Below are 21,058 nucleotides of genomic sequence, written 5' to 3' on the forward strand. Positions count from 1 at the left end.
TTAGGAGATATGGGCAAAAGAAGTTTTTCATATAAAAATTTCAATTTTTTTTTAGGTTTTGGGTGGATTTTTCAATTTTTTGGGGGTGGTCACGAATTAAAGTCCTTTTCGCTCTAGGACGCATATTTAAGGAGATATGGGCAAAAGAAGTTTTTCATATAAAAATTTCAATTTTTTTAGGTTTTGGGTGGAATTAAAGTCCTTTTCGCTCTAGGACGCTTAGTTTAGGAGATATGGGCAAAAGAAGTTTTTCATATAAAAATTTCAATTTTTTTTTAGGTTTTGGGTGGATTTTTCAATTTTTTGGGGGTGGTCACGAATTAAAGTCCTTTTCGCTCTAGGACGCATATTTAAGGAGATATGGGCAAAAGAAGTTTTTCATATAAAAATTTCAATTTTTTTAGGTTTTGGGTGGATTTTTCAATTTTTTGGGGGTGGTCACGAATTAAAGTCCTTTTCGCTCTAGGACGCTTAGTTTAGGAGATATGGGCAAAAGAAGTTTTTCATATAAAAATTACAATTTTTTTTAGGTTTTGGGTGGATTTTTAAATTTTTTGGGGGTGGTCACGAATTAAAGTCCTTTTCGCTCTAGGACGCTTAGTTTAGGAGATATGGGCAAAAGAAGTTTTTCATATAAAATTTTCAATTTTTTTAGGTTTTGGTGGATTTTGCAATTTTTTGGGGGTGGTCACGAATTAAAGTCCTTTTCGCTCTAGGACGCATATTTAAGGAGATATGGGCAAAAGAAGTTTTTCATATAAAAATTGCAATTTTTTTAGGTTTTGGGTGGATTTTTCAATTTTTTGGGGGTGGTCACGAATTAAAGTCCTTTTCGCTCTAGGACGCTTAGTTTAGGAGATATGGGCAAAAGAAGTTTCTCATATAAAAATTTCAATTTTTTTAGGTTTTGGGTGGATTTTTCAATTTTTTGGGGGTGGTCACGAATTAAAGTCCTTTTCGCTCTAGGACGCATATTTAAGGAGATATGGGCAAAAGAAGTTTTTCATATAAAAATTTCAATTTTTTTAGGTTTTGGGTGGAATTAAAGTCCTTTTCGCTCTAGGACGCTTAGTTTAGGAGATATGGGCAAAAGAAGTTTTTCATTAAAAATTTCAATTTTTTTTTAGGTTTTGGGTGGATTTTTCAATTTTTTGGGGGTGGTCACGAATTAAAGTCCTTTTCGCTCTAGGACGCATATTTAAGGAGATATGGGCAAAAGAAGTTTTTCATATAAAAATTTCAATTTTTTTAGGTTTTGGGTGGATTTTTCAATTTTTTGGGGGTGGTCACGAATTAAAGTCCTTTTCGCTCTAGGACGCTAAGTTTAGGAGATATGGGCAAAAGAAGTTTTTCATATAAAAATTACAATTTTTTTAGGTTTTGGGTGGATTTTTCAATTTTTTGGGGGTGGTCACGAATTAAAGTCCTTTTCGCTCTAGGACGCTTAGTTTAGGAGATATGGGCAAAAGAAGTTTTTCATATAAAAATTTCAATTTTTTTAGGTTTTGGGTGGATTTTGCAATTTTTTGGGGGTGGTCACGAATTAAAGTCCTTTTCGCTCTAGGACGCATATTTAAGGAGATATGGGCAAAAGAAGTCTTTCATATAAAAATTGCAATTTTTTTAGGTTTTGGGTGGATTTTTCAATTTTTTGGGGGTGGTCACGAATTAAAGTCCTTTTCGCTCTAGGACGCTTAGTTTAGGAGATATGGGCAAAAGAAGTTTTTCATATAAAAATTTCAATTTTTTTAGTTTTGGGCGGATTTTTCAATTTTTTGGGGGTGGTCACGAATTAAAGTCCTTTTCGCTCTAGGACGCATATTTAAGGAGATATGGGCAAAAGAAGTTTTTCTTATAAAAATTTCAATTTTTTTTAGGTTTTGGGTGGATTTTTCAATTTTTTGGGGGTGGTCACGAATTAAAGTCCTTTTCGCTCTAGGACGCTTAGTTTAGGAGATATGGGCAAAAGAAGTTTTTCATATAAAAATTTCAATTTTTTTTTAGGTTTTGGGTGGATTTTTCAATTTTTTGGGGGTGGTCACGAATTAAAGTCCTTTTCGCTCTAGGACGCATATTTAAGGAGATATGGGCAAAAGAAGTTTTTCATATAAAAATTTCAATTTTTTTAGGTTTTGGGTGGATTTTTCAATTTTTTGGGGGTGGTCACGAATTAAAGTCCTTTTCGCTCTAGGACGCTTAGTTTAGGAGATATGGGCAAAAGAAGTTTTTCATATAAAAATTACAATTTTTTTAGGTTTTGGGTGGATTTTTCAATTTTTTGGGGGTGGTCACGAATTAAAGTCCTTTTCGCTCTAGGACGCTTAGTTTAGGAGATATGGGCAAAAGAAGTTTTTCATATAAAAATTTAAATTTTTTTAGGTTTTGGGTGGATTTTGCAATTTTTGGGGGGTGGTCACGAATTAAAGTCCTTTTCGCTCTAGGACGCATATTTAAGGAGAAATGGGCAAAAGAAGTTTTTCATATAAAAATTGCAATTTTTTTAGGTTTTGGGTGGATTTTTCAATTTTTGGGGGGTGGTCACGAATTAAAGTCCTTTTCGCTCTAGGACGCTTATTTTAGGAGATATGGGCAAAAGAAGTTTTTCATATAAAAATTTCAGTTTTTTTTTAGGTTTTGGGTGGATTTTTCAATTTTTTGGGGGTGGTCACGAATTAAAGTCCTTTTCGCTCTAGGACGCATATTTAAGGAGATATGGGCAAAAGAAGTTTTTCATATAAAAATTTCAATTTTTTTAGGTTTTGGGTGGATTTTTCAATTTTTTGGGGGTGGTCACGAATTAAAGTCCTTTTCGCTCTAGGACGCTTAGTTTAGGAGATATGGGCAAAAGAAGTTTTTCATTAAAAATTTCAATTTTTTTTTAGGTTTTGGGTGGATTTTTCAATTTTTTGGGGGTGGTCACGAATTAAAGTCCTTTTCGCTCTAGGACGCATATTTAAGGAGATATGGGCAAAAGAAGTTTTTCATATAAAAATTTCAATTTTTTTTAGGTTTTGGGTGGATTTTTCAATTTTTTGGAGGTGGTCACGAATTAAAGTCCTTTTCGCTCTAGGACGCTTAGTTTAGGAGATATGGGCAAAAGAAGTTTTTCATATAAAAATTTCAATTTTTTTAGGTTTTGGGCGGAGTTTTCAATTTTTTGGGGGTGGTCACGAATTAAAGTCCTTTTCGCTCTAGGACGCATATTTAAGGAGATATGGGCAAAAGAAGTTTTTCATATAAAAATTTCAATTTTTTTTAGGTTTTGGGTGGATTTTTCAATTTTTTGGGGGTGGTCACGAATTAAAGTCCTTTTCGCTCTAGGACGCTTAGTTTAGGAGATATGGGCAAAAAAAGTTTTTCATTAAAAATTTCAATTTTTTTTTAGGTTTTGGGTGGATTTTTCAATTTTTTGGGGGTGGTCACGAATTAAAGTCCTTTTCGCTCTAGAATGCATATTTAAGGAGATATGGGCAAAAGAAGTTTTTCATATAAAAATTTCAATTTTTTTAGGTTTTGGGTGGATTTTTCAATTTTTTGGGGGTGGTCACGAATTAAAGTCCTTTTCGCTCTAGGACGCTTAGTTTAGGAGATATGGGCAAAAGAAGTTTTTCATATAAAAATTACAATTTTTTTAGGTTTTGGGTGGATTTTTTGGGGTTGGTCACGAATTAAAGTCCTTTTCGCTCTAGGACGCATATTTAAGGAGATATGGGCAAAAGAAGTTTTTCATATAAAAATTTCAATTTTTTTAGGTTTTGGGTGGATTTTTCAATTTTTTGGGGGTGGTCACGAATTAAAGTCCTTTTCGCTCAAGGACGCATATTTAAGGAGATATGGGCAAAAGAAGTCTTTCATATAAAAATTTCAATTTTTTTTAGGTTTTGGGTGGATTTTTCAATTTTTTGGGGGTGGTCACGAATTAAAGTCCTTTTCGCTCTAGGACACTTAGTTTAGGAGATATGGGCAAAAGAAGTTTTTCATAAAAAAATTTCAATTTTTTTAGGGTTTGGGCGGATTTTGCAATTTTTTGGGGGTGGTCACGAATTAAAGTCCTTTTCGCTCTAGGACGCATATTTAAGGAGATATGAGCAAACGAAGTTTTTCATATAAAAATTTAAATTTTTTTAGGTTTTGGGTGGATTTTTAAATTTTTTGGGGGTGGTCACGAATTAAAGTCCTTTTCGCTCTAGGACGCTTAGTTTAGGAGATATGGGCAAAAGAAGTTTTTCATATAAAAATTTCAATTTTTTTAGGTTTTGGGTGGATTTTTAAATTTTTTGGGGGTGGTCACGAATTAAAGTCCTTTTCGCTCTAGGACGCTTAGTTTAGGAGATATGGGCAAAAGAAGTTTTTCATTAAAAATTTCAATTTTTTTCTAGGTTTTGGGTGGATTTTTCAATTTTTTGGGGGTGGTCACGAATTAAAGTCCTTTTCGCTCTAGGACGCATATTTAAGGAGATATGGGCAAAAGAAGTTTTTCATATAAAAATTTCAATTCTTTTAGGTTTTGGGTGGATTTTTCAATTTTTTGGGGGTGGTCACGAATTAAAGTCCTTTTCGCTCTAGGACGCTTAGTTTAGGAGATATGGGCAAAAGAAGTTTTTCATATAAAAATTTCAATTTTTTTTAGGTTTTGGGTGGATTTTGCAATTTTTTGGGGGTGGTCACGAATTAAAGTCCTTTTCGCTCTAGGACGCATATTTAAGGAGATATGGGCAAAAGAAGTTTTTCATATAAAAATTGCAATTTTTTTAGGTTTTGGGTGGATTTTTCAATTTTTTGGGGGTGGTCACGAATTAAAGTCCTTTTCGCTCTAGGACGCTTAGTTTAGGAGATATGGGCAAAAGAAGTTTTTCATTAAAAATTTCAATTTTTTTTTAGGTTTTGGGTGGATTTTTCAATTTTTTGGGGGTGGTCACGAATTAAAGTCCTTTTCGCTCTAGGACGCATATTTAAGGAGATATGGGCAAAAGAAGTTTTTCATATAAAAATTTCAATTTTTTTAGGTTTTGGGTGGATTTTTCAATTTTTTGGGGGTGGTCACGAATTAAAGTCCTTTTCGCTCTAGGACGCTTAGTTTAGGAGATATGGGCAAAAGAAGTTTTTCATATAAAAATTTCAATTTTTTTAGGTTTTGGGTGGATTTTGCAATTTTTTGGGGGTGGTCACGAATTAAAGTCCTTTTCGCTCTAGGACGCATATTTAAGGAGATATGGGCAAAAGAAGTTTTTCATATAAAAATTGCAATTTTTTTAGGTTTTGGGTGGATTTTTCAATTTTTTGGGGGTGGTCACGAATTAAAGTCCTTTTCGCTCTAGGACGCTTAGTTTAGGAGATATGGGCAAAAGAAGTTTTTCATTAAAAATTTCAATTTTTTTTTAGGTTTTGGGTGGATTTTTCAATTTTTTGGGGGTGGTCACGAATTAAAGTCCTTTTCGCTCTAGGACGCATATTTAAGGAGATATGGGCAAAAGAAGTTTTTCATATAAAAATTTCAATTTTTTTAGGTTTTGGGTGGATTTTTCAATTTTTTGGGGGTGGTCACGAATTAAAGTCCTTTTCGCTCTAGGACGCTTAGTTTAGGAGATATGGGCAAAAGAAGTTTTTCATTAAAAATTTCAATTTTTTTTTAGGTTTTGGGTGGATTTTTCAATTTTTTGGGGGTGGTCACGAATTAAAGTCCTTTTCGCTCTAGGACGCATATTTAAGGAGATATGGGCAAAAGAAGTTTTTCATATAAAAATTTCAATTTTTTTAGGTTTTGGGTGGATTTTTCAATTTTTTGGGGGTGGTCACGAATTAAAGTCCTTTTCGCTCTAGGACGCTTAGTTTAGGAGATATGGGCAAAAGAAGTTTTTCATATAAAAATTTCAATTTTTTTAGGTTTTGGGTGGATTTTGCGATTTTTTGGGGGTGGTCACGAATTAAAGTCCTTTTCGCTCTAGGACGCATATTTAAGGAGATATGGGCAAAAGAAGTTTTTCATATAAAAATTGCAATTTTTTTAGGTTTTGGGTGGATTTTTCAATTTTTTGGGGGTGGTCACGAATTAAAGTCCTTTTCGCTCTAGGACGCTTAGTTTAGGAGATATGGGCAAAAGAAGTTTTTCATATAAAAATTTAAATTTTTTTAGGTTTTGGGCGGATTTTTCAATTTTTTGGGGGTGGTCACGAATTAAAGTCCTTTTCGCTCTAGGACGCATATTTAAGGAGATATGGGCAAAAGAAGTTTTTCATATAAAAATTTCAATTTTTTTAGGTTTTGGGTGGATTTTTCAATTTTTTGGGGGTGGTCACGAATTAAAGTCCTTTTCGCTCTAGGACGCTTAGTTTAGGAGATATGGGCAAAAGAAGTTTTTCCTTAAAAATTTCAATTTTTTTCTAGGTTTTGGGTGGATTTTTCAATTTTTTGGGGGTGGTCACGAATTAAAGTCCTTTTCGCTCTAGGACGCATATTTAAGGAGATATGGGCAAAAGAAGTTTTTCATATAAAAATTGCAATTTTTTTAGGTTTTGGGTGGATTTTTCAATTTTTTGGGGGTGGTCACGAATTAAAGTCCTTTTCGCTCTAGGACGCTTAGTTTAGGAGATATGGGCAAAAGAAGTTTTTCATTAAAAATTTCAATTTTTTTTTAGGTTTTGGGTGGATTTTTCAATTTTTTGGGGGTGGTCACGAATTAAAGTCCTTTTCGCTCTAGGACGCATATTTAAGGAGATATGGGCAAAAGAAGTTTTTCATATAAAAATTTCAATTTTTTTAGGTTTTGGGTGGATTTTTCAATTTTTTGGGGGTGGTCACGAATTAAAGTCCTTTTCGCTCTAGGACGCTTAGTTTAGGAGATATGGGCAAAAGAAGTTTTTCATATAAAAATTTCAATTTTTTTAGGTTTTGGGTGGATTTTGCAATTTTTTGGGGGTGGTCACGAATTAAAGTCCTTTTCGCTCTAGGACGCATATTTAAGGAGATATGGGCAAAAGAAGTTTTTCATATAAAAATTGCAATTTTTTTAGGTTTTGGGTGGATTTTTCAATTTTTTGGGGGTGGTCACGAATTAAAGTCCTTTTCGCTCTAGGACGCTTAGTTTAGGAGATATGGGCAAAAGAAGTTTTTCATATAAAAATTTCAATTTTTTTAGGGTTTGGTTGGATTTTGCAATTTTTTGGGGGTGGTCACGAATTAAAGTCCTTTTCGCTCTAGGACGCATATTTAAGGAGATATGGGCAAAAGAAGTTTTTCATATAAAAATTTCAATTTTTTTAGGTTTTGGGTGGATTTTTCAATTTTTTGGGGGTGGTCACGAATTAAAGTCCTTTTCGCTCTAGGACGCTTAGTTTAGGAGATATGGGCAAAAGAAGTTTTTCATTAAAAATTTCAATTTTTTTTTAGGTTTTGGGTGGATTTTTCAATTTTTTGGGGGTGGTCACGAATTAAAGTCCTTTTCGCTCTAGGACGCATATTTAAGGAGATATGGGCAAAAGAAGTTTTTCATATAAAAATTTCAATTTTTTTAGGTTTTGGGTGGATTTTTCAATTTTTTGGGGGTGGTCACGAATTAAAGTCCTTTTCGCTCTAGGACGCTTAGTTTAGGAGATATGGGCAAAAGAAGTTTTTCATATAAAAATTTCAATTTTTTTAGGTTTTGGGTGGATTTTGCGATTTTTTGGGGTGGTCACGAATTAAAGTCCTTTTCGCTCTAGGACGCTTAGTTTAGGAGATATGGGCAAAAGAAGTTTTTCATATAAAAATTTCAATTTTTTTAGGTTTTGGGTGGATTTTGCAATTTTTTGGGGGTGGTCACGAATTAAAGTCCTTTTCGCTCTAGGACGCATATTTAAGGAGATATGGGCAAAAGAAGTTTTTCATATAAAAATTGCAATTTTTTTAGGTTTTGGGTGGATTTTTCAATTTTTTGGGGGTGATCACGAATTAAAGTCCTTTTCGCTCTAGGACGCGTAGTTTAGGAGATATGGGCAAAAGAAGTTTTTCATATAAAAATTTCAATTTTCTTAGGTTTTGGGCGGATTTTTCAATTTTTTGGGGGTGGTCACGAATTAAAGTCCTTTTCGCTCTAGGACGCATATTTAAGGAGATATGGGCAAAAGAAGTTTTTCATATAAAAATTTCAATTTTTTTTAGGTTTTGGGTGGATTTTTCAATTTTTTGGGTGTGGTCACGAATTAAAGTCCTTTTCGCTCTAGGACGCTTAGTTTAGGAGATATGGGCAAAAGAAGTTTTTCATATAAAAATTTAAATTTTTTTTTAGGTTTTGGGTGGATTTTTCAATTTTTTGGGGGCGGTCACGAATTAAAGTCCTTTTCGCTCTAGGACGCATATTTAAGGAGATATGGGCAAAAGAAGTTTTTCATATAAAAATTGCAATTTTTTTAGGTTTTGGGTGGATTTTTCAATTTTTTGGGGGTGGTCACGAATTAAAGTCCTTTTCGCTCTAGGACGCTTAGTTTAGGAGATATGGGCAAAAGAAGTTTTTCATATAAAAATTTCAATTTTTTTAGGTTTTGGGCGGATTTTTCAATTTTATGGGGGTGGTCACGAATTAAAGTCCTTTTCGCTCTAGGACGCATATTTAAGGAGATATGGGCAAAAGAAGTTTTTCATATAAAAATTTCAATTTTTTTTAGGTTTTGGGTGGATTTTTCAATTTTTTGGGGGTGGTCACGAATTAAAGTCCTTTTCGCTCTAGGACGCTTAGTTTAGGAGATATGGGCAAAAGAAGTTTTTCATATAAAAATTTCAATTTTTTTTTAGGTTTTGGGTGGATTTTTCAATTTTTTGGGGGTGGTCACGAATTAAAGTCCTTTTCGCTCTAGGACGCATATTTAAGGAGATATGGGCAAAAGAAGTTTTTCATATAAAAATTTCAATTTTTTTAGGTTTTGGGTGGATTTTTCAATTTTTTGGGGGTGGTCACGAATTAAAGTCCTTTTCGCTCTAGGACGCTTAGTTTAGGAGATATGGGCAAAAGAAGTTTTTCATATAAAAATTACAATTTTTTTAGGTTTTGGGTGGATTTTTCAATTTTTTGGGGGTGGTCACGAATTAAAGTCCTTTTCGCTCTAGGACGCATATTTAAGGAGATATGGGCAAAAGAAGTTTTTCATATAAAAATTTCAATTTTTTTAGGTTTTGGGTGGATTTTTCAATTTTTTGGGGGTGGTCACGAATTAAAGTCCTTTTCGCTCTAGGACGCATATTTAAGGAGATATGGGCAAAAGAAGTTTTTCATATAAAAATTTCAATTTTTTTAGGTTTTGGGTGGATTTTTCAATTTTTTGGGGGTGGTCACGAATTAAAGTCCTTTTCGCTCTAGGACGCTTAGTTTAGGAGATATGGGCAAAAGAAGTTTTTCATTAAAAATTTCAATTTTTTTCTAGGTTTTGGGTGGATTTTTCAATTTTTTGGGGGTGGTCACGAATTAAAGTCCTTTTCGCTCTAGGACGCATATTTAAGGAGATATGGGCAAAAGAAGTTTTTCATATAAAAATTTCAATTTTTTTAGGTTTTGGGTGGATTTTTCAATTTTTTGGGGGTGGTCACGAATTAAAGTCCTTTTCGCTCTAGGACGCTTAGTTTAGGAGATATGGGCAAAAGAAGTTTTTCATATAAAAATTTCAATTTTTTTAGGTTTTGGGTGGATTTTGCAATTTTTTGGGGGTGGTCACGAATTAAAGTCCTTTTCGCTCTAGGACGCATATTTAAGGAGATATGGGCAAAAGAAGTTTTTCATATAAAAATTGCAATTTTTTTAGGTTTTGGGTGGATTTTTCAATTTTTTGGGGGTGGTCACGAATTAAAGTCCTTTTCGCTCTAGGACGCTTAGTTTAGGAGATATGGGCAAAAGAAGTTTTTCATTAAAAATTTCAATTTTTTTTTAGGTTTTGGGTGGATTTTTCAATTTTTTGGGGGTGGTCACGAATTAAAGTCCTTTTCGCTCTAGGACGCATATTTAAGGAGATATGGGCAAAAGAAGTTTTTCATATAAAAATTTCAATTTTTTTAGGTTTTGGGTGGATTTTTCAATTTTTTGGGGGTGGTCACGAATTAAAGTCCTTTTCGCTCTAGGACGCTTAGTTTAGGAGATATGGGCAAAAGAAGTTTTTCATATAAAAATTTCAATTTTTTTAGGTTTTGGGTGGATTTTGCAATTTTTTGGGGGTGGTCACGAATTAAAGTCCTTTTCGCTCTAGGACGCATATTTAAGGAGATATGGGCAAAAGAAGTTTTTCATATAAAAATTGCAATTTTTTTAGGTTTTAGGTGGATTTTTCAATTTTTTGGGGGTGGTCACGAATTAAAGTCCTTTTCGCTCTAGGACGCTTAGTTTAGGAGATATGGGCAAAAGAAGTTTTTCATATAAAAATTTCAATTTTTTTAGGGTTTGGGCGGATTTTTCAATTTTTTGGGGGTGGTCACGAATTAAAGTCCTTTTCGCTCTAGGACGCATATTTAAGGAGATATGGGCAAAAGAAGTTTTTCATATAAAAATTTCAATTTTTTTAGGTTTTGGGTGGATTTTTCAATTTTTTGGGGGTGGTCACGAATTAAAGTCCTTTTCGCTCTAGGACGCTTAGTTTAGGAGATATGGGCAAAAGAAGTTTTTCATTAAAAATTTCAATTTTTTTTTAGGTTTTGGGTGGATTTTTCAATTTTTTGGGGGTGGTCACGAATTAAAGTCCTTTTCGCTCTAGGACGCATATTTAAGGAGATATGGGCAAAAGAAGTTTTTCATATAAAAATTTCAATTTTTTTAGGTTTTGGGTGGATTTTTCAATTTTTTGGGGGTGGTCACGAATTAAAGTCCTTTTCGCTCTAGGACGCTTAGTTTAGGAGATATGGGCAAAAGAAGTTTTTCATATAAAAATTTCAATTTTTTTAGGTTTTGGGTGGATTTTGCGATTTTTTGGGGGTGGTCACGAATTAAAGTCCTTTTCGCTCTAGGACGCATATTTAAGGAGATATGGGCAAAAGAAGTTTTTCATATAAAAATTGCAATTTTTTTAGGTTTTGGGTGGATTTTTCAATTTTTTGGGGGTGGTCACGAATTAAAGTCCTTTTCGCTCTAGGACGCTTAGTTTAGGAGATATGGGCAAAAGAAGTTTTTCATATAAAAATTACAATTTTTTTAGGTTTTGGGTGGATTTTTCAATTTTTTGGGGGTGGTCACGAATTAAAGTCCTTTTCGCTCTAGGACGCATATTTAAGGAGATATGGGCAAAAGAAGTTTTTCATATAAAAATTTCAATTTTTTTAGGTTTTGGGTGGATTTTTCAATTTTTTGGGGGTGGTCACGAATTAAAGTCCTTTTCGCTCTAGGACGCATATTTAAGGAGATATGGGCAAAAGAAGTTTTTCATATAAAAATTTCAATTTTTTTAGGTTTTGGGTGGATTTTTCAATTTTTTGGGGGTGGTCACGAATTAAAGTCCTTTTCGCTCTAGGACGCTTAGTTTAGGAGATATGGGCAAAAGAAGTTTTTCATATAAAAATTTCAATTTTTTTAGGTTTTGGGTGGATTTTGCGATTTTTTGGGGGTGGTCACGAATTAAAGTCCTTTTCGCTCTAGGACGCATATTTAAGGAGATATGGGCAAAAGAAGTTTTTCATATAAAAATTGCAATTTTTTTAGGTTTTGGGTGGATTTTTCAATTTTTTGGGGGTGGTCACGAATTAAAGTCCTTTTCGCTCTAGGACGCTTAGTTTAGGAGATATGGGCAAAAGAAGTTTTTCATATAAAAATTACAATTTTTTTAGGTTTTGGGTGGATTTTTCAATTTTTTGGGGGTGGTCACGAATTAAAGTCCTTTTCGCTCTAGGACGCATATTTAAGGAGATATGGGCAAAAGAAGTTTTTCATATAAAAATTTCAATTTTTTTAGGTTTTGGGTGGATTTTTCAATTTTTTGGGGGTGGTCACGAATTAAAGTCCTTTTCGCTCTAGGACGCATATTTAAGGAGATATGGGCAAAAGAAGTTTTTCATATAAAAATTTCAATTTTTTTAGGTTTTGGGTGGATTTTTCAATTTTTTGGGGGTGGTCACGAATTAAAGTCCTTTTCGCTCTAGGACGCTTAGTTTAGGAGATATGGGCAAAAGAAGTTTTTCATATAAAAATTTCAATTTTTTTAGGTTTTGGGTGGATTTTGCGATTTTTTGGGGGTGGTCACGAATTAAAGTCCTTTTCGCTCTAGGACGCATATTTAAGGAGATATGGGCAAAAGAAGTTTTTCATATAAAAATTGCAATTTTTTTAGGTTTTGGGTGGATTTTTCAATTTTTTGGGGGTGGTCACGAATTAAAGTCCTTTTCGCTCTAGGACGCTTAGTTTAGGAGATATGGGCAAAAGAAGTTTTTCATATAAAAATTACAATTTTTTTAGGTTTTGGGTGGATTTTTCAATTTTTTGGGGGTGGTCACGAATTAAAGTCCTTTTCGCTCTAGGACGCATATTTAAGGAGATATGGGCAAAAGAAGTTTTTCATATAAAAATTTCAATTTTTTTAGGTTTTGGGTGGATTTTTCAATTTTTTGGGGGTGGTCACGAATTAAAGTCCTTTTCGCTCTAGGACGCATATTTAAGGAGATATGGGCAAAAGAAGTTTTTCATATAAAAATTTCAATTTTTTTAGGTTTTGGGTGGATTTTTCAATTTTTTGGGGGTGGTCACGAATTAAAGTCCTTTTCGCTCTAGGACGCTTAGTTTAGGAGATATGGGCAAAAGAAGTTTTTCATTAAAAATTTCAATTTTTTTCTAGGTTTTGGGTGGATTTTTCAATTTTTTGGGGGTGGTCACGAATTAAAGTCCTTTTCGCTCTAGGACGCATATTTAAGGAGATATGGGCAAAAGAAGTTTTTCATATAAAAATTTCAATTTTTTTAGGTTTTGGGTGGATTTTTCAATTTTTTGGGGGTGGTCACGAATTAAAGTCCTTTTCGCTCTAGGACGCTTAGTTTAGGAGATATGGGCAAAAGAAGTTTTTCATATAAAAATTTCAATTTTTTTAGGTTTTGGGTGGATTTTGCAATTTTTTGGGGGTGGTCACGAATTAAAGTCCTTTTCGCTCTAGGACGCATATTTAAGGAGATATGGGCAAAAGAAGTTTTTCATATAAAAATTGCAATTTTTTTAGGTTTTGGGTGGATTTTTCAATTTTTTGGGGGTGGTCACGAATTAAAGTCCTTTTCGCTCTAGGACGCTTAGTTTAGGAGATATGGGCAAAAGAAGTTTTTCATTAAAAATTTCAATTTTTTTTTAGGTTTTGGGTGGATTTTTCAATTTTTTGGGGGTGGTCACGAATTAAAGTCCTTTTCGCTCTAGGACGCATATTTAAGGAGATATGGGCAAAAGAAGTTTTTCATATAAAAATTTCAATTTTTTTAGGTTTTGGGTGGATTTTTCAATTTTTTGGGGGTGGTCACGAATTAAAGTCCTTTTCGCTCTAGGACGCTTAGTTTAGGAGATATGGGCAAAAGAAGTTTTTCATATAAAAATTTCAATTTTTTTAGGTTTTGGGTGGATTTTGCAATTTTTTGGGGGTGGTCACGAATTAAAGTCCTTTTCGCTCTAGGACGCATATTTAAGGAGATATGGGCAAAAGAAGTTTTTCATATAAAAATTGCAATTTTTTTAGGTTTTAGGTGGATTTTTCAATTTTTTGGGGGTGGTCACGAATTAAAGTCCTTTTCGCTCTAGGACGCTTAGTTTAGGAGATATGGGCAAAAGAAGTTTTTCATATAAAAATTTCAATTTTTTTAGGGTTTGGTTGGATTTTGCAATTTTTTGGGGGTGGTCACGAATTAAAGTCCTTTTCGCTCTAGGACGCATATTTAAGGAGATATGGGCAAAAGAAGTTTTTCATATAAAAATTTCAATTTTTTTAGGTTTTGGGTGGATTTTTCAATTTTTTGGGGGTGGTCACGAATTAAAGTCCTTTTCGCTCTAGGACGCTTAGTTTAGGAGATATGGGCAAAAGAAGTTTTTCATTAAAAATTTCAATTTTTTTTTAGGTTTTGGGTGGATTTTTCAATTTTTTGGGGGTGGTCACGAATTAAAGTCCTTTTCGCTCTAGGACGCATATTTAAGGAGATATGGGCAAAAGAAGTTTTTCATATAAAAATTTCAATTTTTTTAGGTTTTGGGTGGATTTTTCAATTTTTTGGGGGTGGTCACGAATTAAAGTCCTTTTCGCTCTAGGACGCTTAGTTTAGGAGATATGGGCAAAAGAAGTTTTTCATATAAAAATTTCAATTTTTTTAGGTTTTGGGTGGATTTTGCGATTTTTTGGGGGTGGTCACGAATTAAAGTCCTTTTCGCTCTAGGACGCATATTTAAGGAGATATGGGCAAAAGAAGTTTTTCATATAAAAATTGCAATTTTTTTAGGTTTTGGGTGGATTTTTCAATTTTTTGGGGGTGGTCACGAATTAAAGTCCTTTTCGCTCTAGGACGCTTAGTTTAGGAGATATGGGCAAAAGAAGTTTTTCATATAAAAATTTAAATTTTTTTAGGTTTTGGGCGGATTTTTCAATTTTTTGGGGGTGGTCACGAATTAAAGTCCTTTTCGCTCTAGGACGCATATTTAAGGAGATATGGGCAAAAGAAGTTTTTCATATAAAAATTTCAATTTTTTTAGGTTTTGGGTGGATTTTTCAATTTTTTGGGGGTGGTCACGAATTAAAGTCCTTTTCGCTCTAGGACGCTTAGTTTAGGAGATATGGGCAAAAGAAGTTTTTCATTAAAAATTTCAATTTTTTTTTCGGTTTTGGGTGGATTTTTCAATTTTTTGGGGGTGGTCACGAATTAAAGTCCTTTTCGCTCTAGGACGCATATTTAAGGAGATATGGGCAAAAGAAGTTTTTCATATAAAAATTTCAATTTTTTTAGGTTTTGGGTGGATTTTTCAAATTTTTGGGGGTGGTCACGAATTAAAGTCCTTTTCGCTCTAGGACGCTTAGTTTAGGAGATATGGGTAAAAGAAGTTTTTCATATAAAAATTACAATTTTTTTAGGTTTTGGGTGGATTTTTCAATTTTTTGGGGGTGGTCACGAATTAAAGTCCTTTTCGCTCTAGGACGCTTAGTTTAGGAGATATGGGCAAAAGAAGTTTTTCATATAAAAATTTCAATTTTTTTAGGTTTTGGGTGGATTTTGCAATTTTTTGGGGGTGGTCACGAATTAAAGTCCTTTTCGCTCTAGGACGCATATTTAAGGAGATATGGGCAAAAGAAGTTTTTCATATAAAAATTGCAATTTTTTTAGGTTTTGGGTGGATTTTTCAATTTTTTGGGGGTGATCACGAATTAAAGTCCTTTTCGCTCTAGGACGCTTAGTTTAGGAGATATGGGCAAAAGAAGTTTTTCATATAAAAATTTCAATTTTCTTAGGTTTTGGGCGGATTTTTCAATTTTTTGGGGGTGGTCACGAATTAAAGTCCTTTTCGCTCTAGGACGCATATTTAAGGAGATATGGGCAAAAGAAGTTTTTCATATAAAAATTTCAATTTTTTTTAGGTTTTGGGTGGATTTTTCAATTTTTTGGGTGTGGTCACGAATTAAAGTCCTTTTCGCTCTAGGACGCTTAGTTTAGGAGATATGGGCAAAAGAAGTTTTTCATATAAAAATTTCAATTTTTTTTTAGGTTTTGGGTGGATTTTTCAATTTTTTGGGGGCGGTCACGAATTAAAGTCCTTTTCGCTCTAGGACGCATATTTAAGGAGATATGGGCAAAAGAAGTTTTTCATATAAAAATTGCAATTTTTTTAGGTTTTGGGTGGATTTTTCAATTTTTTGGGGGTGGTCACGAATTAAAGTCCTTTTCGCTCTAGGACGCTTAGTTTAGGAGATATGGGCAAAAGAAGTTTTTCATATAAAAATTTCAATTTTTTTAGGTTTTGGGTGGATTTTTCAATTTTTTGGGGGTGGTCACGAATTAAAGTCCTTTTCGCTCTAGGACGCATATTTAAGGAGATATGGGCAAAAGAAGTTTTTCATATAAAAATTTCAATTTTTTTAGGTTTTGGGTGGATTTTGAAATTTTTTGGGGGTGGTCACGAATTAAAGTCCTTTTCGCTCTAGGACGCATATTTAAGGAGATATGGGCAAAAGAAGTTTTTCATATAAAAATTGCAATTTTTTTAGGTTTTGGGTGGATTTTTCAATTTTTTGGGGGTGATCACGAATTAAAGTCCTTTTCGCTCTAGGACGCTTAGTTTAGGAGATATGGGCAAAAGAAGTTTTTCATATAAAAATTTCAATTTTCTTAGGTTTTGGGCGGATTTTTCAATTTTTTGGGGGTGGTCACGAATTAAAGTCCTTTTCGCTCTAGGACGCATATTTAAGGAGATATGGGCAAAAGAAGTTTTTCATATAAAAATTTCAATTTTTTTTAGGTTTTGGGTGGATTTTTCAATTTTTTGGGTGTGGTCACGAATTAAAGTCCTTTTCGCTCTAGGACGCTTAGTTTAGGAGATATGGGCAAAAGAAGTTTTTCATATAAAAATTTCAATTTTTTTTTAGGTTTTGGGTGGATTTTTCAATTTTTTGGGGGCGGTCACGAATTAAAGTCCTTTTCGCTCTAGGACGCATATTTAAGGAGATATGGGCAAAAGAAGTTTTTCATATAAAAATTGCAATTTTTTTAGGTTTTGGGTGGATTTTTCAATTTTTTGGGGGTGGTCACGAATTAAAGTCCTTTTCGCTCTAGGACGCTTAGTTTAGGAGATATGGGCAAAAGAAGTTTTTCATATAAAAATTTCAATTTTTTTAGGTTTTGGGTGGATTTTTCAATTTTTTGGGGGTGGTCACGAATTAAAGTCCTTTTCGCTCTAGGACGCATATTTAAGGAGATATGGGCAAAAGAAGTTTTTCATATAAAAATTTCAATTTTTTTAGGTTTTGGGTGGAATTAAAGTCCTTTTCGCTCTAGGACGCTTAGTTTAGGAGATATGGGCAAAAGAAGTTTTTCATTAAAAATTTCAATTTTTTTTTAGGTTTTGGGTGGATTTTTCAATTTTTTGGGGGTGGTCACGAATTAAAGTCCTTTTCGCTCTAGGACGCTTAGTTTAGGAGATATGGGCAAAAGAAGTTTTTCATATAAAAATTTCAATTTTTTTAGGTTTTGGGTGGATTTTTCAATTTTTTGGGGGTGGTCACGAATTAAAGTCCTTTTCGCTCTAGGACGCATATTTAAGGAGATATGGGCAAAAGAAGTTTTTCATATAAAAATTTCAATTTTTTTAGGTTTTGGGTGGATTTTTCAATTTTTTGGGGGTGGTCACGAATTAAAGTCCTTTTCGCTCTAGGACGCATATTTAAGGAGATATGGGCAAAAGAAGTTTTTCATATAAAAATTTCAATTTTTTTTAGGTTTTGGGTGGATTTTTCAATTTTTTGGGTGTGGTCACGAATTAAAGTCCTTTTCGCTCTAGGACGCTTAGTTTAGGAGATATGGGCAAAAGAAGTTTTTCATATAAAAATTTCAATTTTTTTTTAGGTTTTGGGTGGATTTTTCAATTTTTTGGGGGCGGTCACGAATTAAAGTCCTTTTCGCTCTAGGACGCATATTTAAGGAGATATGGGCAAAAGAAGTTTTTCATATAAAAATTGCAATTTTTTTAGGTTTTGGGTGGATTTTTCAATTTTTTGGGGGTGGTCACGAATTAAAGTCCTTTTCGCTCTAGGACGCTTAGTTTAGGAGATATGGGCAAAAGAAGTTTTTCATATAAAAATTTCAATTTTTTTAGGTTTTGGGCGGATTTTTCAATTTTTTGGGGGTGGTCACGAATTAAAGTCCTTTTCGCTCTAGGACGCATATTTAAGGAGATATGGGCAAAAGAAGTTTTTCATATAAAAATTTCAATTTTTTTTAGGTTTTGGGTGGATTTTTCAATTTTTTGGGGGTGGTCACGAATTAAAGTCCTTTTCGCTCTAGGACGCTTAGTTTAGGAGATATGGGCAAAAGAAGTTTTTCATATAAAAATTTCAATTTTTTTTTAGGTTTTGGGTGGATTTTTCAATTTTTTGGGGGTGGTCACGAATTAAAGTCCTTTTCGCTCTAGGACGCATATTTAAGGAGATATGGGCAAAAGAAGTTTTTCATATAAAAATTTCAATTTTTTTAGGTTTTGGGTGGATTTTTCAATTTTTTGGGGGTGGTCACGAATTAAAGTCCTTTTCGCTCTAGGACGCTTAGTTTAGGAGATATGGGCAAAAGAAGTTTTTCATATAAAAATTACAATTTTTTTAGGTTTTGGGTGGATTTTTCAATTTTTTGGGGGTGGTCACGAATTAAAGTCCTTTTCGCTCTAGGACGCATATTTAAGGAGATATGGGCAAAAGAAGTTTTTCATATAAAAATTTCAATTTTTTTAGGTTTTGGGTGGAATTAAAGTCCTTTTCGCTCTAGGACGCTTAGTTTAGGAGATATGGGCAAAAGAAGTTTTTCATTAAAAATTTCAATTTTTTTTTAGGTTTTGGGTGGATTTTTCAATTTTTTGGGGGTGGTCACGAATTAAAGTCCTTTTCGCTCTAGGACGCTTAGTTTAGGAGATATGGGCAAAAGAAGTTTTTCATATAAAAATTTCAATTTTTTTAGGTTTTGGGTGGATTTTTCAATTTTTTGGGGGTGGTCACGAATTAAAGTCCTTTTCGCTCTAGGACGCATATTTAAGGAGATATGGGCAAAAGAAGTTTTTCATATAAAAATTTCAATTTTTTTAGGTTTTGGGTGGATTTTTCAATTTTTTGGGGGTGGTCACGAATTAAAGTCCTTTTCGCTCTAGGACGCATATTTAAGGAGATATGGGCAAAAGAAGTTTTTCATATAAAAATTGCAATTTTTTAGGTTTTGGGTGGATTTTTCAATTTTTTGGGGGTGGTCACGAATTAAAGTCCTTTTCGCTCTAGGACGCTTAGTTTAGGAGATATGGGCAAAAGAAGTTTTTCATATAAAAATTTCAATTTTTTTAGGTTTTGGGTGGATTTTTCAATTTTTTGGGGGTGGTCACGAATTAAAGTCCTTTTCGCTCTAGGACGCATATTTAAGGAGATATGGGCAAAAGAAGTTTTTCATATAAAAATTTAATTTTTTTAGGTTTTGGGTGGATTTTTCAATTTTTTGGGGGTGGTCACGAATTAAAGTCCTTTTCGCTCTAGGACGTTTAGTTTAGGAGATATGGGCAAAAGAAGTTTTTCATATAAAAATTTCAATTTTTTTAGGTTCTGGGTGGATTTTTCAATTTTTTGGGGGTGGTCACGAATTAAAGTCCTTTTCGCTCTAGGACGCTTAGTTTAGGAGATATGGGCAAAAGAAGTTTTTCATATAAAAATTTCAATTTTTTTAGGTTTTGGGTGGATTTTTCAATTTTTTGGGGGTGGTCACGGATTAAAGTCCTTTTCGCTCTAGGACGCTTAGTTTAGGAGATATGGGCAAAAGAAGTTTTTCATTAAAAATTTCAATTTTTTTTTAGGTTTTGGGTGGATTTTTCAATTTTTTGGGGGTGGTCACGAATTAAAGTCCTTTTCGCTCTAGGACGCTTAGTTTAGGAGATATGGGCAAAAGAAGTTTTTCATATAAAAATTTCAATTTTTTTAGGTTTTGGGTGGATTTTTCAATTTTTTGGGGGTGGTCACGGATTAAAGTCCTTTTCGCTCTAGGACGCTTAGTTTAGGAGATATGGGCAAAAGAAGTTTTTCATATAAAAATTACAATTTTTTTAGGTTTTGGGTGGATTTTTCAATTTTTTGGGGGTGGTCACGAATTAAAGTCCTTTTCGCTCTAGGACGCTTAGTTTAGGAGATATGGGCAAAAGAAGTTTTTCATATAAAAATTTCAATTTTTTTAGGTTTTGGGTGGATTTTGCAATTTTTTGGGGGTGGTCACGAATTAAAGTCCTTTTCGCTCTAGGACGCATATTTAAGGAGAAATGGGCAAAAGAAGTTTTTCATATAAAAATTGCAATTTTTTTAGGTTTTGGGTGGATTTTTCAATTTTTGGGGGGTGGTCACGAATAAAAGTCCTTTTCGCTCTAGGACGCTTATTTTAGGAGATATGGGCAAAAGAAGTTTTTCATATAAAAATTTCAGTTTTTTTTAGGTTTTGGGTGGATTTTTCAATTTTTTGGGGGTGGTCACGAATTAAAGTCCTTTTCGCTCTAGGACGCATATTTAAGGAGATATGGGCAAAAGAAGTTTTTCATATAAAAATTTCAATTTTTTTAGGTTTTGGGTGGATTTTTCAATTTTTTGGGGGTGGTCACGAATTAAAGTCCTTTTCGCTCTAGGACGCTTAGTTTAGGAGATATGGGCAAAAGAAGTTTTTCATTAAAAATTTCAATTTTTTTTTAGGTTTTGGGTGGATTTTTCAATTTTTTGGGGGTGGTCACGAATTAAAGTCCTTTTCGCTCTAGGACGCATATTTAAGGAGATATGGGCAAAAGAAGTTTTTCATATAAAAATTTCAATTTTTTTTAGGTTTTGGGTGGATTTTTCAATTTTTTGGAGGTGGTCACGAATTAAAGTCCTTTTCGCTCTAGGACGCATATTTAAGGAGATATGGGCAAAAGAAGTTTTTCATATAAAAATTTCAATTTTTTTAGGTTTTGGGTGGATTTTTCAATTTTTTGGGGGTGGTCACGAATTAAAGTCCTTTTCGCTCTAGGACGCTTAGTTTAGGAGATATGGGCAAAAGAAGTTTTTCATATAAAAATTTCAATTTTTTTAGGTTTTGGGCGGATTTTTCAATTTTTTGGGGGTGGTCACGAATTAAAGTCCTTTTCGCTCTAGGACGCATATTTAAGGAGATATGGGCAAAAGAAGTTTTTCATATAAAAATTTCAATTTTTTTTAGGTTTTGGGTGGATTTTTCAATTTTTTGGGGGTGGTCACGAATTAAAGTCCTTTTCGCTCTAGGACGCTTAGTTTAGGAGATATGGGCAAAAGAAGTTTTTCATTAAAAATTTCAATTTTTTTTTAGGTTTTGGGTGGATTTTTCAATTTTTTGGGGGTGGTCACGAATTAAAGTCCTTTTCGCTCTAGGATGCATATTT

The sequence above is a fragment of the Haematobia irritans genome, chromosome 4 (genome assembly GCF_050003625.1).
Source record: "Haematobia irritans isolate KBUSLIRL chromosome 4, ASM5000362v1, whole genome shotgun sequence".
Classification (NCBI taxonomy): domain Eukaryota; kingdom Metazoa; phylum Arthropoda; class Insecta; order Diptera; family Muscidae; genus Haematobia; species Haematobia irritans.